Here is a 14,216-nt window from a genome sequence, read left to right as displayed (position 1 = left end):
AGTAGTGGTGGTAGTGTCAGTGGCTGTAATAATATGAGTGCTACTGGGGGTTAATTTTGGGTGTCAGGTGTCAGTGGTAGCGGTGGCCGTGGCCGCGGCGGCGGCGGCGGCGGCGGTGGCGGCAGCGTTCTTGGTGATGATCGAGATGTCAGACACTCACTATAAAATGACGTCAAGTAACAACGCTATGGAACGACGCCATGAAACATCTGGAACCGATGCCACGGACTGGCGTCGCTGAGCGACGTAAATGAGAAACGCTCAAGAACCACTTCTCGGAACTACGAATACGAAATGACGTCACGAAACAATTCTACGAAGGTGAGAGAGAAAGAGGGAAAGAGAGAGGGAGAGAGGGGAGGGGAAAGACAGAGGGGGAAAGGGGAGGGGAAAGAGAGAGAGAGGGACAGAGAGACAGAGTGAAAGGGACAGAGAGGGGTGAGAGGGACAGAGGGTGAGAGGGACAGACAGAGAGAGAGAGAGAGGAAAAGAGAGAGAGGGAGGGGGGTAAGAGAGAGGGAGAAAGAAAACAAGACTTGTGCATCAATAAACATGGCAAACTGAACATCAGAATGAGCAGTAAATCTGTGCGCAGTAATTACGAGGACTTCACAAATGATAAGGATTCATTTTAAATCACACAAACACACGCACACACACGCACGCACGCACACGTACAATTAGAAAATCATTTGACAACGTTGACACTACACACACCATCATTCTTAATGGCACACTGAAGTGTAATTATCTCTCAGTTTAGTTTTTTGGCAGCATTGTTTGAAGGGAAAACGAAAGGAGGGTTTATGTAGAAAATTTCAGGTGTACTTGCAGGGGTTGAGTCATAGCTCCTGACCCCTCCTGTAGGTCACACACTCCCTGCTTCGTGTGTGGGGGGGAGGGGGTAACGTTTCTCTTAGTATTGTGTTTCATAAGCTGAGCGAAATTCATCGTACGTTTACATGACAACTCGTGAGAACGAATAAAGACGATAATATAAACGAGAATTTGATCAGCACTTGAAGAAAACACAAGTGCAGCTGAAGCTGGTGTGCTGGATTCTGTGCAATAACTGCAGAATGCTTCTCCTGGTCGAATTTAAACTTTTAGTACTGATGTGTTTTCCACAAAGGCAGCTGCGCCTTGAATTTAAGTTGTATCATTTTTAATATGCCAGTTATTTTAAATCAAAATGAATGCCATGAAATGAATTTTAAATGTACAGTTTTATCATTGACTTTACAAAGCGAAACTTTGCAGTTAAAGATTTATCTGCACATGTGTCTTCTTGGTTATTGTGAGCATTACACCTGTGTCCTTGAAAACACCTGTCGAGTGCTAGAGCTGTTGTTTTAAGCTGTTGCCAGAAATATGATTGTCAGTTCTGTGTAAATTAACTAAAAAAATATAGTGTTACAATATTTGTTAATTAAATCAATACATCTGAAGCTAAATATTGTACTAAATGTTGCGTAAAATTTGTGCTGAACGGTCTTCACACATGCACAGTGTGACATACAGTGCCTAGACTCTGAAGAAGATAGGGGAGGGGATATCTGCAGTTTGCAGGGGCATCTGAACTGTAGTGTCTGCTCGCAAGATAGTTATGGAGTGAATGATGGTGAAAATGTTTCATTTTCTGGTTACCCCACCTCGGTGGGAGACGGCCAGTGTCTTCAAATATATATAATATATATATATATATATATATATATATATATATATATATATATATATATATATATATATATATATTATAAACACGGGGGAAGTTGAATATCTCTAGACGTTTCATGCTGCAATCAACACATCACCAGGAGTTTGCAATGTTGGAGTCATTTGCCTGAACGAATCTGCCTGGATTTCCTATCTCATTTCTGCGAACTATCATTCAGCTCCCCTGTGGTTATTTTTCAACTTATATCGCTCGTTCGAGATTATTGCAATTATATATATATATATATATATATATATATATATATATATATATATATATATATGTGTGTGTGTGTGTGTGTGTGTGTGTGTGTGTGTGTGTGTGTGTGTGTGTGTGTGTGTGTCTGTGTGTGTGTGTGTGTGTGTGTGTGTGTGTGTGTCGTGCCGAATAGGTAAAACTTGCTATTTTGGCTTAAATAGCAACGCTTTTCTTGCCGAATACGGCAAGCGAAAATTTGTGTATGCAATAATTTAGCAAAAATCATTCTGAACCTAACGACAAAATATATATTTCAGTGTTGTTTATTATTAGATTATTGTAAACTTATCTAAATTGTATTTAGTTGGATTATGCTAAACTAAATTGCTCTTGCTATAATGAGGTTAGTTAAGGTTATTTTGGTACAAAATTATTAATTTTTACATTAACATAAATAAAAAAGTGTAACTTTAAACATATAAGAGAAAATTTTAGAAAGGACTTAATTTTAAACGAGTTCTTGCTAATTGGCCAGTTTTACATATTCGGCACGATTATATATATATATATATATATATATATATATATATATATATATATATATATATATATATATATATATATATATATATATGAGATAGGGTCCACCTCTGGTGTAAATTGTGGGACCCATAGCCTCGGGGAAGTGGATAAAAAGCTATATGAATATTCCACTTCCCCTACCACCCCATCTTTTCATTCTTTTTTACCATTAGGTATATTTGATTGCATATAATTATATTGCATACGGTATTATATATATTTAAAATAAGAAGAGTGTGTGTATGTGTGTGTGTAGGTGTGGCGGCGTGATGGGTCCCCAAGGAAGGAGTCAAGTGTTAGAAGCATCACTGTAGGGTCTTGACAGGACCCAGAGCGTCTCTGCGGTCCGTGTCTTCAACGTGAAACATTTAACACCTCAAGTGCCATTCACCCCAGACCTCACTTCTCCCTTCCCCATCACTTTTTCGTCTCTCTCCACCGCCACCTTCCCTCCATTCATTTCCCTCCTTATCTCCTTTAACTTTCCTTCCTTTACCTCCTTGACGTCTTCTTTCACGGTGATTGTGCTTTCAGTTTTCCTCTGTGTTGGATAGGCCAGTACTATTCTATCATACAGAGCCCTAGGGTACCAGCACTCTGCGTGTGTACCACATTGTACCAGTAACTAACGAATCGCTTCGCTTTTTTCCACTTTGTAGCTATATAGAACACAATAGTTGTACAGTGCGGCTGTTTTCACAATGTAACTATCGTACAGAATACGATAGCTGTACACTGCAGGTGTGTCCAGTTTTACTGTAAGTAAACTGCTTCCCTTGCCCCTTCGGTACTTTTGTCTCTCCCTTTCATTGTATGGCCCTCAATGCCTAGTAGAAGCTGTGGCACTGTGGCCAGACGAGGCCACAAAGGGTGCATTTGTCCTTCGCCGACACACAAAGGAGAGGTGAGAGCCACCCTATGCCCAGGGCACCGTAAATGGGGGTGTATTAGTGCCCATCGGCGGCCCCTGACAACGAAAATTATATTGTGTTTCCCTGGTAAGGAAAGATGATAGCCCTGAGCGGTGGGCAGGCAGGCAGGAGTCACCTATATACTGCCTGAGGGTGAAACAGAGGGGGTGTTATCTGGGCAGGCATTAAGGGCACGAGGCGCAGGTTGAGGGCACAAGGTGTTAAAGTTCAACTTGTTGGGACCCTAGTGGTGTGTGTGTACTCACTTAGTTGTGGTTGCAAGGGTCGATTCATAGCTCCTGGCCCCGCCTCTTCACTGGTCGCTACTGGGTCACTCTCCCTGAACCATGAGCTTTATCATACCTCTGCTTAAAGCTATGTATAGATCCTGCCTCCACTACATCGCTTCCCAAACTATTCCACTTCCTGACTACTCTGTGACTGAAGAAATACTTCCTAACATCCCTGTGATTCATCCGCGTCTTCAACTTCCAACTGTGTCCCCTTGTTGCTGTGTCCCATCTCTGGAACATCCTGTCTTTGTCCACCTTGTTAATTCCTCTCAGTATTTTGTATGTCGTTATCATGTCCCCCCTATCTCTCCTGTCCTCCAGTGTCGTCAAGTCGATTTCCCTTAACCTCTCCTCGTAGGACATACTCCTCAGCTCTGGGACTAGTCTTGCTGCAAACCTTTGCACTTTCTCTAGTTTCTTTACGTGCTTGGATAGGTGTGGGTTCCAATCTGGGGCCGCATACTCCAATATGGGCCTAACGTACAGTGTACAGGGTCCTGAGCGATTCCTTATTAAGATGTCGGAATGCTGTTCTGAGGTTTGCTAGGCGCCCATATGCTGCAGCAGTTATTTGGTTGATGTGCTCCTCAGATGTGCCTGGTGTTATACTTGAGTGAAGTTTGTAGCCTCTGGCCCCCTAGACTGTACTCCGTCTGCAGTCTTCTTTGCCCTTCCCCATTCTTCATGACTATGCACTTGGTGAGGTTGAACTCCAGGAGCCAATTGCTGGAGGTTGTGCTAATAGGTCTGATGTCGTGCTCCCTCCTTAAGTGAATGTGGCCTGACCTGACTAGGTTGGGTCATTGGCTTAAGCCGGTAGGAGACATGAACCTGCCTTGCATGGGCCAGTAGGCCTCCTGCAGTGTTCCTTCTTTCTTATGTTCTTATATAAAAGATATTAATAAAAAAGATACCAGGCATAGTCAGCAAATGTCCTAAATTTGCTTACAATAGAGAAGTTGTAAATTTAAATGTAGATATATTCCTGTTACCAATTTTGAGGGCCTAGTTTCTAGGACTTTTGTGTATCCATATGCTAAGTAAAAGGACACAAATGTAACTAATGCGCATTAGTTGCATTTGTGTCTTTTGCTTAATAAATTGTCGGTAATTCTACCAATATTAATACTATCTATATGCTCTTGTGCTACTGCTCTCGCCTCACTGAGGGTCCGTGGTTCAGTCCTCGGTATGGGTGGAATGTTAGACTTGTTTTCTTATACCTGCTGTCCCTGTTCATGTATCAGTAAGTAGGTACATGGTTGTTAGTCGACTTGTGTGGGTCGCATCCTGGGAGACAAGACTAAAGGTCATCAGTGGATATAAGACAGTCCTCGATGACGCACTGACTTTCTTGGGTAATCCAGGTTAAATATCAGAACAATTCTTATTTTATGTGAGTCTTATTATTAATAAATACGCGAGTACTAGAAATTGACTGCAATAAATAGTGTTTAGGACAAAGGCGTTTATAGTTCATTTATCTGGATACTTTTCTACTTAAGAATCAGCTGTCATAAGGACACTTGATATGAAAGCTAGGTCTGCTTGTGACAGGCCTCAGGAAGAGTTACAACTAAGCACCCCTCTATCCGCCTGCTGTAGGCTATCAGATCTTGTAGACGAGAAAAGAGAGACCCAGAGACACGAAAGCACTGGTATCAGGCACTATTATCTGTTCCTGTCAGGAAGTTGTGTATGGGCAACATAAAACGTCCACTAGATTGTGTGACATGGTTACTGGCAGAATGAGGTCGAGATATCGTCATCTGTGGCGGATTAATGCAACTATAAGCGAGCCTTCCATCCCCGTTTATTCTACATGAAAGCTCTGTGAAAAAAAGGAGGCCGTAACCTCTACCATTATCTAGTTGAGTGTCAAATTGTCAGTGATTTTAGGTTTGGAAGAATGGGATACCTGAAAATGTGGGACGCTTGAATATATCCTCATTGTCCACACTAAATGTGTCAACACTCACACAGCACTTCTTGCGATGCTCCTCAGCCTTCAACAGTCTCAAACTCAAGGACTGTGAAACCCTTTTAAATTCCATGTTAGGAAGTGTATTGAACCCTTTCAGGATGAACAGGGAATTTAAGCCTCATTTCCAGTCAGACTTGGTGATCCAGAAACATGTACAGCCTCCCAAATTGCCCTATCAGCTGTCTTATGCTTCTCCGTAGCATCGGACGAGCTAATAACAGAAATTCTTCCAGAAGAACTGGGTGGTGTATCAGGGACACAAGATTCTAGCTGCACCAGAGCCATTACTGATCGGGAGAGACTGCTCCAGCGCCAGTAGTTGCAAAGCTGGCCTACAAGCGGTTCCGCTGGGACATCCCCATTGCTGAACCGGTATAACAAAACCCGGTAGCCCGGTGGCCTGGTGGCTAAAGCTCCCGCTTCACACGCGGAGGGCCCGGGTTCGATTCCCGGCGGGTGGAAACATTTCAACACGTTTCCTTACGCCTGTTGTCCTGTTCACCTAGCAGCAAATAGGTACCTGGGTGTTAGTCGACTGGTGTGGGTCGCATCCTGGGGGACAAGATTAAGGACCCCAATGGAAATAAGTTAGACAGTCCTCGATGACGCACTGACTTTCTTGGGTTATCCTGGGTGGCTAACCCTCCGGGGATTAAAAATCCGAACGAAATCTTATCTTATCTTATCTTACTGCTGCAACGTCCTACAGAGAGACTGCCCGTCTCAAAGCTGTGAGCGTACGTCACTTTGGGGACATCCTCCTAACAGTTCCCATTTCGACAATGGGTACACGTCTCTGCCTGCAAACCCTCCACACTGCAATGGCTCTCAAACTCGCTGTCCCATTTCACAAGGAATGTACTTTTATTTGCAGCGATGCAAAAGCCAACAAATATCGTCTCTATGTCTGCTCTAGACTTCCAAAATCAAGGGTTCGCAAGCGAGAGACAGTGGGGTCAACATCAAGAGGAGAAGCTTGTTTCGGCTGGGAGCCCGCCTGAGAGGGAGCCTGGTATCCCAGCATCCATCAGTTCTCACAGTCCGGCTAACCGCTTTGACGGGATCACAGTCTATCCCTGGAAGAGCAGACTCTTAGCATGTGACTATACCTGTGTGTCGACTCTGGCTGATACCTACATTGGTCAAACTGTTCTGCAACAGGGAGATGCTGCCGAACACAGGGAAGAATAGAAACTCGCCAAATATAGGGACTTGAGCCATCAGTATCAACTTGTTCCGGTAGGATCGGAGACCCTGGAACCATGGAAAAAATACGTGCGACAGGCTTCCTCAAAGAACTAGGTTCCAGGTTCAATGACACCACTAAGGACCCACGGGCAGCCACACAGTGCCTATCTGCATATCTCTGGCTGTTTGTATATTAAATGAGTGTGTATTCATGTGTATGTTTGTAAATGTACATACGTGGGAAATATTCTTATATGTACATATGTAACTATCATACAAAATAGAGTAGCAGCTCATTGCTGATGTTATGTATTTTTTAAATCGACTCTAGCGACTATTCTTAGGTTTATGACTGACTTGTTAGCTGTTAATGTATACATATGTTAGATATATTATGATATTTATATTCCACTTCCTCTCTCCCCTCCCCCCACCTCCTTCTCTTTCCACTCTTTGCTATGTACTGTATAATTTCTCTTGTCCCCGCTCTGGGATGATGGAAATATCTTCATAAATATTTAATTTCTCCTGTGTATGGGATTCATGAGAGATGACAATTCCCAAGTGATAGTAACTCCAGCTCCGCTGGAGCGAAACCTTTGGAGTTTCCGTAGCTGATGAACTCTTGCTGGAATACTTGACGATATTCTCATTGCCCTCTGGAGTCCTCCAGATCAGGATGGCACATGGATACAACTTCCGCATCTACGTTAGAGTATAAGCTATACAAGGGAGAAAACTTCAGTGATAGATGAGTTTAGGATGCAGTAAATGATACATAACCTCTTATTGAACCACGCTATTGATGAGCACTGCATGGCAGTCTTCTTTACAGGAACTTAGTTCATAAAGTTAATCGTGTTAATATAACAATGTATATGTGTTCCATCCTCTGTGCTGGAATATGACAGGGAAACAGCTTTTGTTCCCATTGTTTTACTATTATATATAGAATAGAATGGCAGCACACTGCTGTTGTACAAAATTTTGTTTAATAAAAGCCTGTGAGTACAAAGTGAGTACAGTGCAACTAGGTGAGTACCTACTCATACACAGCTCCCCTCTTCATAAAGAAACTTAATATCCCTCAACTATATTAAAAGCCATAAATAAGATACAGACCAAAGCGAAAAACCGAAATCACTCATCACGTTTCTGGGCATAAAGCTGAAAAAATAAAAAAATATATAAAAGGGTAGAACGATGGAAAAACAACTCCAAAATAGGGGGAAAAACAGAAGAGCATCACCATAAAACAAGTGAGCATCATGTGGGCAGTCGTGGATCGTGAACTGACCGAGATTTATAAGCACGGGGTAATAGGTGCCTACCTGCCCCAGGGTACCTAACATCCCGGGAGCCCGGGCACCTAATGTCCAGGACCCCTGGGCACTTAATGTCTCGGGGCCCCGCGGTTGGCTACAGCCATAATCACGGCGAGTTATTACCATGGCTCTAACTCGATTTTTTGTTGTTGGGGCTAGAAGGGGGATTTTTTAAGGGGGTTATGGGGTGAGGGGGGGTTAAAAGAGGCCAACAACAAAAAAAAGTTATTCGAGTTTGTGTCTGTGTGTTTTTTTTTCATTCCCTACCCCCACAGAGGTGCTTAATTTTGGTGTGTGTAAAGTAAGGAATTTACGAGGCCAGTGTATTTTTTCCCTGTTTTTTCGGGAATATATCCATCCACCCTTCTCACTCGAGACACACACACACACACACACACACACACACACACACACACACACACACACACACACACACACACACACACACACACGCACGCACACGCACACGGGGCCAGGAGCTTGGACTCGACCCCTGCAACCTCAACTAGGTGAGTACACACACACACACACACACACACACACACACACACACACACACACGCACGCACACGCACACGGGGCCAGGAGCTTGGACTCGACCCCTGCAACCTCAACTAGGTGAGTACACACACACACACACACACACACACACAGTGGCAGTGGAAAGGTTCATTCCCAAGGGCAACAGTAACAACGGGAAGACCAGAACAAGCCCCTGGTTTACCCGACGGTGTAAGGAGGCAAAAACAAAGTGCAATAGAGAATGGAAAAAGTACAGAAGGCAGAGAACACACGAAAATAGGGAGATCAGTCGCAGAGCCAGGAATGAGTACGCACAGGTAAGGAGGGAGGCCCAGCGACAGTATGAAAATGACATAGCATCGAGAATCAAGACTGACCCGAAACTGTTGTATAGCCACATCAGGAGGAAGACAACAGTCAAAGACCAGGTGATCAGATTAAGGACAGAAGGTGGAGAACTCACAAGAAATGATCAGGAGGTATGTGAGGAGCTGAACAGGAGATTTAAGGAAGTTTTTACAGTAGAGACAGGAAGGGCTGTGGGAAGACAGCACAGAAGGGAACATCAAGAGGGAATATACCAACAAGTGTTGGATGACATACGAACAACTGAGGAGGAGGTGAAGAAGCTCTTAAGTGACCTTGACACCTCAAAGGCGATGGGACCGGACAACATCTCCCCATGGGTCCTTAGAGAAGGAGCAGAGATGCTGTGTGTGCCTCTAACCACAATCTTCAACACATCCCTTGAAACTGGGCAACTACCTGAGAAATGGAAGACAGCTAATGTAGTCCCCATATTTAAGAAAGGAAACAGAAACGAGGCACTAAACTACAGACCTGTGTCTCTGACATGTATTGTGTGCAAAGTCATGGAGAAGATTATCAGGAGGAGAGTGGTCGAACACCTGGAAAGGAACAAGATTATAAATGAAAACCAGCATGGGTTCATGGAAGGCAAATCTTGTATCACAAACCTCCTGGAGTTTTATGACAAGGTAACAGAAGTAAGACACGAGAGAGAGGGTTGGGTAGATTGCGTTTTCCTAGACTGCAGGAAGGCCTTTGACACAGTTCCCCACAAGAGATTAGTGCAGAAGCTGGAGGATCAGGCACACATAAAAGGAAGGGCACTGCAATGGATAAGGGAATACCTGACAGGGAGGCAGCAACGAGTCATGGTACGTGAAGAGGTATCACAGTGGGCGCCTGTTACGAGCGGGGTCCCACAGGGGTCAGTTCTAGGACCAGTGCTATTTTTGATATATGTGAACGACATGATGGAAGGAATAGACTCTGAAGTGTCCCTGTTCGCAGATGACGTGAAGTTGATGAGAAGAATTAAATCGGACGAGGATGAGGCAGGACTGCAAAGAGACCTGGAGAGGCTGGACATGTGGTCCAGTAACTGGCTCCTCGAATTCAATCCAGCCAAATGCAAAGTCATGAAGATTGGGGAGGGGCAAAGAAGACCGCAGACAGAATATAGGCTAGGTGGACAAAGACTACAGACCTCACTCAGGGAGAAAGACCTTGGGGTGACCATAACACCGAGTACATCACCGGAGGCACACATCAACCAAATAACCGCTGCAGCATACGGGCGCCTGGCAAACCTGAGAATAGCGTTCCGATACCTCAATAAGGAATCGTTCAAGACACTGTACACTGTGTATGTTAGGCCCATACTGGAGTATGCAGCACCAGTCTGGAACCCACACCTGGTCAAGCACGTCAAGAAGTTAGAGAAAGTACAAAGGTTTGCAACAAGGCTAGTCCCAGAGCTCAAGGGAATGTCGTACGAGGAAAGGTTAAGGGAAATCGGACTGACGACACTGGAGGACAGAAGGGTCAGGGGAGACATGATAACGACATACAAGATACTGCGGGGAATAGACAAGGTGGACAGAGATAGGATGTTCCAGAGAGGGGACACAGGGACAAGGGGTCACAACTGGAAGCTGAAGACTCAGACGAGTCACAGGGACGTTAGGAAGTATTTCTTCAGTCATAGAGTTGTCAGCAAGTGGAATAGCCTAGCAAGTGAAGTAGTGGAGGCAGGAACCATACATAGTTTTAAGAAGAGGTATGACAAAGCTCAGGAAGCAGAGAGAGAGAGGATCCAGTAGCGATCAGTGAAGAGGCGGGGCCAGGAGCTGAGTCTCGACCCCTGCAACCACAATTAGGTGAGTACAATTAGGTGAGTACACACACACACACACACACACACACACACACACACACACACACACACACACACACACACACACACGCATGCACACGCACAAGTGTTTTAGCAATAAGTGACTTAAAAAATGGTAACTAACAGACTAATACCAGTTGGTATGGAAATAATGAAAAGTTGCATTTAACATTATCACACAAACAGCCATTCAGAACTTTCTTAGACCAGGTTTTGCCCTCCCAACAGGCTTTTTCCAAGAATAACGAATACCTATTGATAGCACAACTTGTGTACGAATGGTATATAATACCGACAAGATGAGAGTAAGACACATGTGCAACATCTGGGTATCTTTATTGTAGACGTTTCGCCATCCAGTGGCTTTATCAATACAAATTTGTATTGATAAAGCCACTGGATGGCGAAACGTCTACAATAAAGATACCCAGATGTTGCACATGTGTCTTACTCTCATAGCACAACTTATAGGCAGGCGAAAGAAGCATGGCGTGTTAACATATTAAGCAAATGTTTAAGCACTGCATTAGGTCTACTGGCCTACGTTAGGTAGGTATAAAATTTGTTAATTAATAACGACAAGCGGTTTAAAAACACGTGAGCAGACACTAGGACATATTGATCAGAAGACGTTTCTGTCCTGTGACCGAAGTAATCAAGGAAGTGATCAAGGTCCCAGGACCGAAACGATTTCTATGTCCTACTGTTTGCTTACTTGTCTCTTTTCGGTCATGTTAGGTTTATAAATCTTGAGATTCACTGGCTTGTTGTAGTGTTGGTGATGGTGGTGGTAGTAGTAGTAGTAACATTAGTAATAGTAACATTAGTAGTAGTAACATTAGCAGTAGTAGCAGTAGCAAGAGTGGTAGTAGTTAGTAGTTCTCAGCTATATAACTGATTTAATATTAGTATTAAGGGTTATGCCAGTTGGAAGCTGCCTTACTTCTGTGTTTGATGTCATAATGTCATGTGATGTCATAATGTCATGTGATAGGTGATGTCATAATGTCACGTGATGACATGTGATGTCATAATGTCACGTGATGACATGTGATGTCATAATGTCACGTGATGGCATGTGATGTCATAATGTCATGTGATGACATGATGTGATGTCATAATGTCATGTGATGTTTGACATCATATACTTTGTAATTTTCTCTGTTTTACTACGAGCTTTTAAAATGAAACTAATCAGATGATTATGTCAGTGTTTGTTTGGTCTTTTGTGTTGTCCTTTCTTAGCTACTTGTTTATGCCGCTTGTTTCCACGTTTACTTAAACTTATCGTGGTTTCTCCTACACAGGTTTCTTGTGGCTTCTCCTACACAGGTTTCTTGTGGCTTCTCCTACACAGGTTTCTTGTGGCTTCTCCTACACAGGTTTCTTGTGGCTTCTTCTACACAGGTTTTTTGTGGCTTATCCTACACAGGTTTCTTGTGGCTTCTCCTACACAGGTTTCTTGTGGCTTCTCCTACACAGGTTTTTTGTGGCTTCTCCTACACAGGTTTCTTGTGGCTTCTCCTACAAAGGTTTCTTGTGGCTTCTCCTACAAAGGTTTCTTGTGGCTTCTTCTACACAGGTTTCTTGTGGCTTCTCCTACACAGGTGTTTTGTGGCTTCTCCTACACATGTTTCTTGTGATTTCTCCTACACAGGTTTCTAGTGGTTTCTCCTACACATGTTTCCTGAGTTGTCTCCTACACATGTTTCTTGTGATTTCTCCTACACAGGTTTCTAGTGGTTTCTCCTACACATGTTTCCTGAGTTGTCTCCTACACATGTTTCTTGTGATTTCTCCTACACATGTTTCTTGTGGTTTCTCCTACACAGATTTCCTGTGTTGTCTCCTACACATGTTTCTTGTCGTTTCTCCTACATAAGTTTCTTGTGGTTTCTCCTACACAGGTTTCTAATGGTTTCTCCTACACAGGTTTCTAGTGGTTTCTCCTACACAGGTTTCTAGTGGTTTCTCCCACACAAGTTTCTTGTGGTTTCTCCTACACAGGTTTCTAGTGGTTTCTCCTACACAGGTGTCTTGTGGTTTCTCCTACATAGGTTTCTAGTGGTTTCTCCTATACAGGTTTCTAGTGGTTTCTCCTGCACAGGTTTCTTGTGGCTTCTCCTACACAGGTTTCTTGTGGCTTCTACACAGGTTTCTTGTGGCTTCTCCTACACAGGTTTCTTGTGGCTTCTACACAGGTTTCTTGTGCCTTCTCCTACACAGGTTTCTTGTGGCTTCTCCTACACAGGTTTCTTGTGGCTTCTCCTACACGTGTTTCTTGTGATTTCTCCTACACATGTTTCTTGTGATTTCTCCTACACAGGTTCCTAGTGGTTTCTCCTACACAGATTTCCTGTGTTGTCTCCTACACATGTTTCTTGTCGTTTCTCCTACATAAGTTTCTTGTGGTTTCTCCTACACAGGTTTCTAGTGGTTTTTCCTACACAGGTTTCTTGTTTCTCCTACATAAGTTTCTTGTGGTTTATCCTACACAGGTTTATGGTTTCTCCTACACAGGTTTCTAGTGGTTTATTCTACACAGGTTTCTTGTGATTTATCCTACACAGGTTTCTTGTGGTTTATCCCACAAAAGGTTTCTTGTTGTCTCTCCTACATAAGTTTCTTGTGGTTTCTCCTACACAGATTTCTTGTGGTTTCTCCTACATCAGCACATCTCGATTTAACTATGTCGTGGGGGTTCGTGAGGAGATATTGGAGTAAGCAATACACACGTAGGATGTCTGGAGGCGTATAATTAAGAGAGTCTTGAGGAGAAGCCCAGAAGCCTGCCTTCTTGTCTATGCCTAGCCTAGAACTGACCGTGAGGCCTGCAGCCTGCTGTCCACATGTGATGGGTTTCGTGACGTCATAGCTAGCCAGGGAGCCTCTCTATAACGTAGCTGGGATTATCTAAGTATACTACACACGTACACCATAACACTACTGATATATAGAGCTTCCTTTGAAATCCAATTGAAGGTGAATGTAAAGTTTTAGCAAAATTGGTGGTATCATTTTTGGTGGGATACAACAACTAAAGTTAATGAATAAAACGCGTGTAGCATGTGTAAGTGATTACTACTTCAAAGGCACTTCTACAATCTCCACTGTATGCAGCTAATTAAATCTGCTACTCTGGCGGAACGTTTTGGCAGTGTTGCTCATGGGTCTAAGTCATTGGAGGTAGTCTGGTTGGGGGTCATAGATTGAATCCACCTGACCTGAAATAAGCCAATTATTAATTATCCCCCCAAATAAATTTTTTATAGCACACCGACTATCGAGGCAGG

This window comes from Cherax quadricarinatus, chromosome 80 (assembly GCF_038502225.1).
Source record: "Cherax quadricarinatus isolate ZL_2023a chromosome 80, ASM3850222v1, whole genome shotgun sequence".
Classification (NCBI taxonomy): Eukaryota; Metazoa; Arthropoda; class Malacostraca; order Decapoda; family Parastacidae; genus Cherax; species Cherax quadricarinatus.
This window is presented reverse-complemented; position numbering follows the sequence as displayed.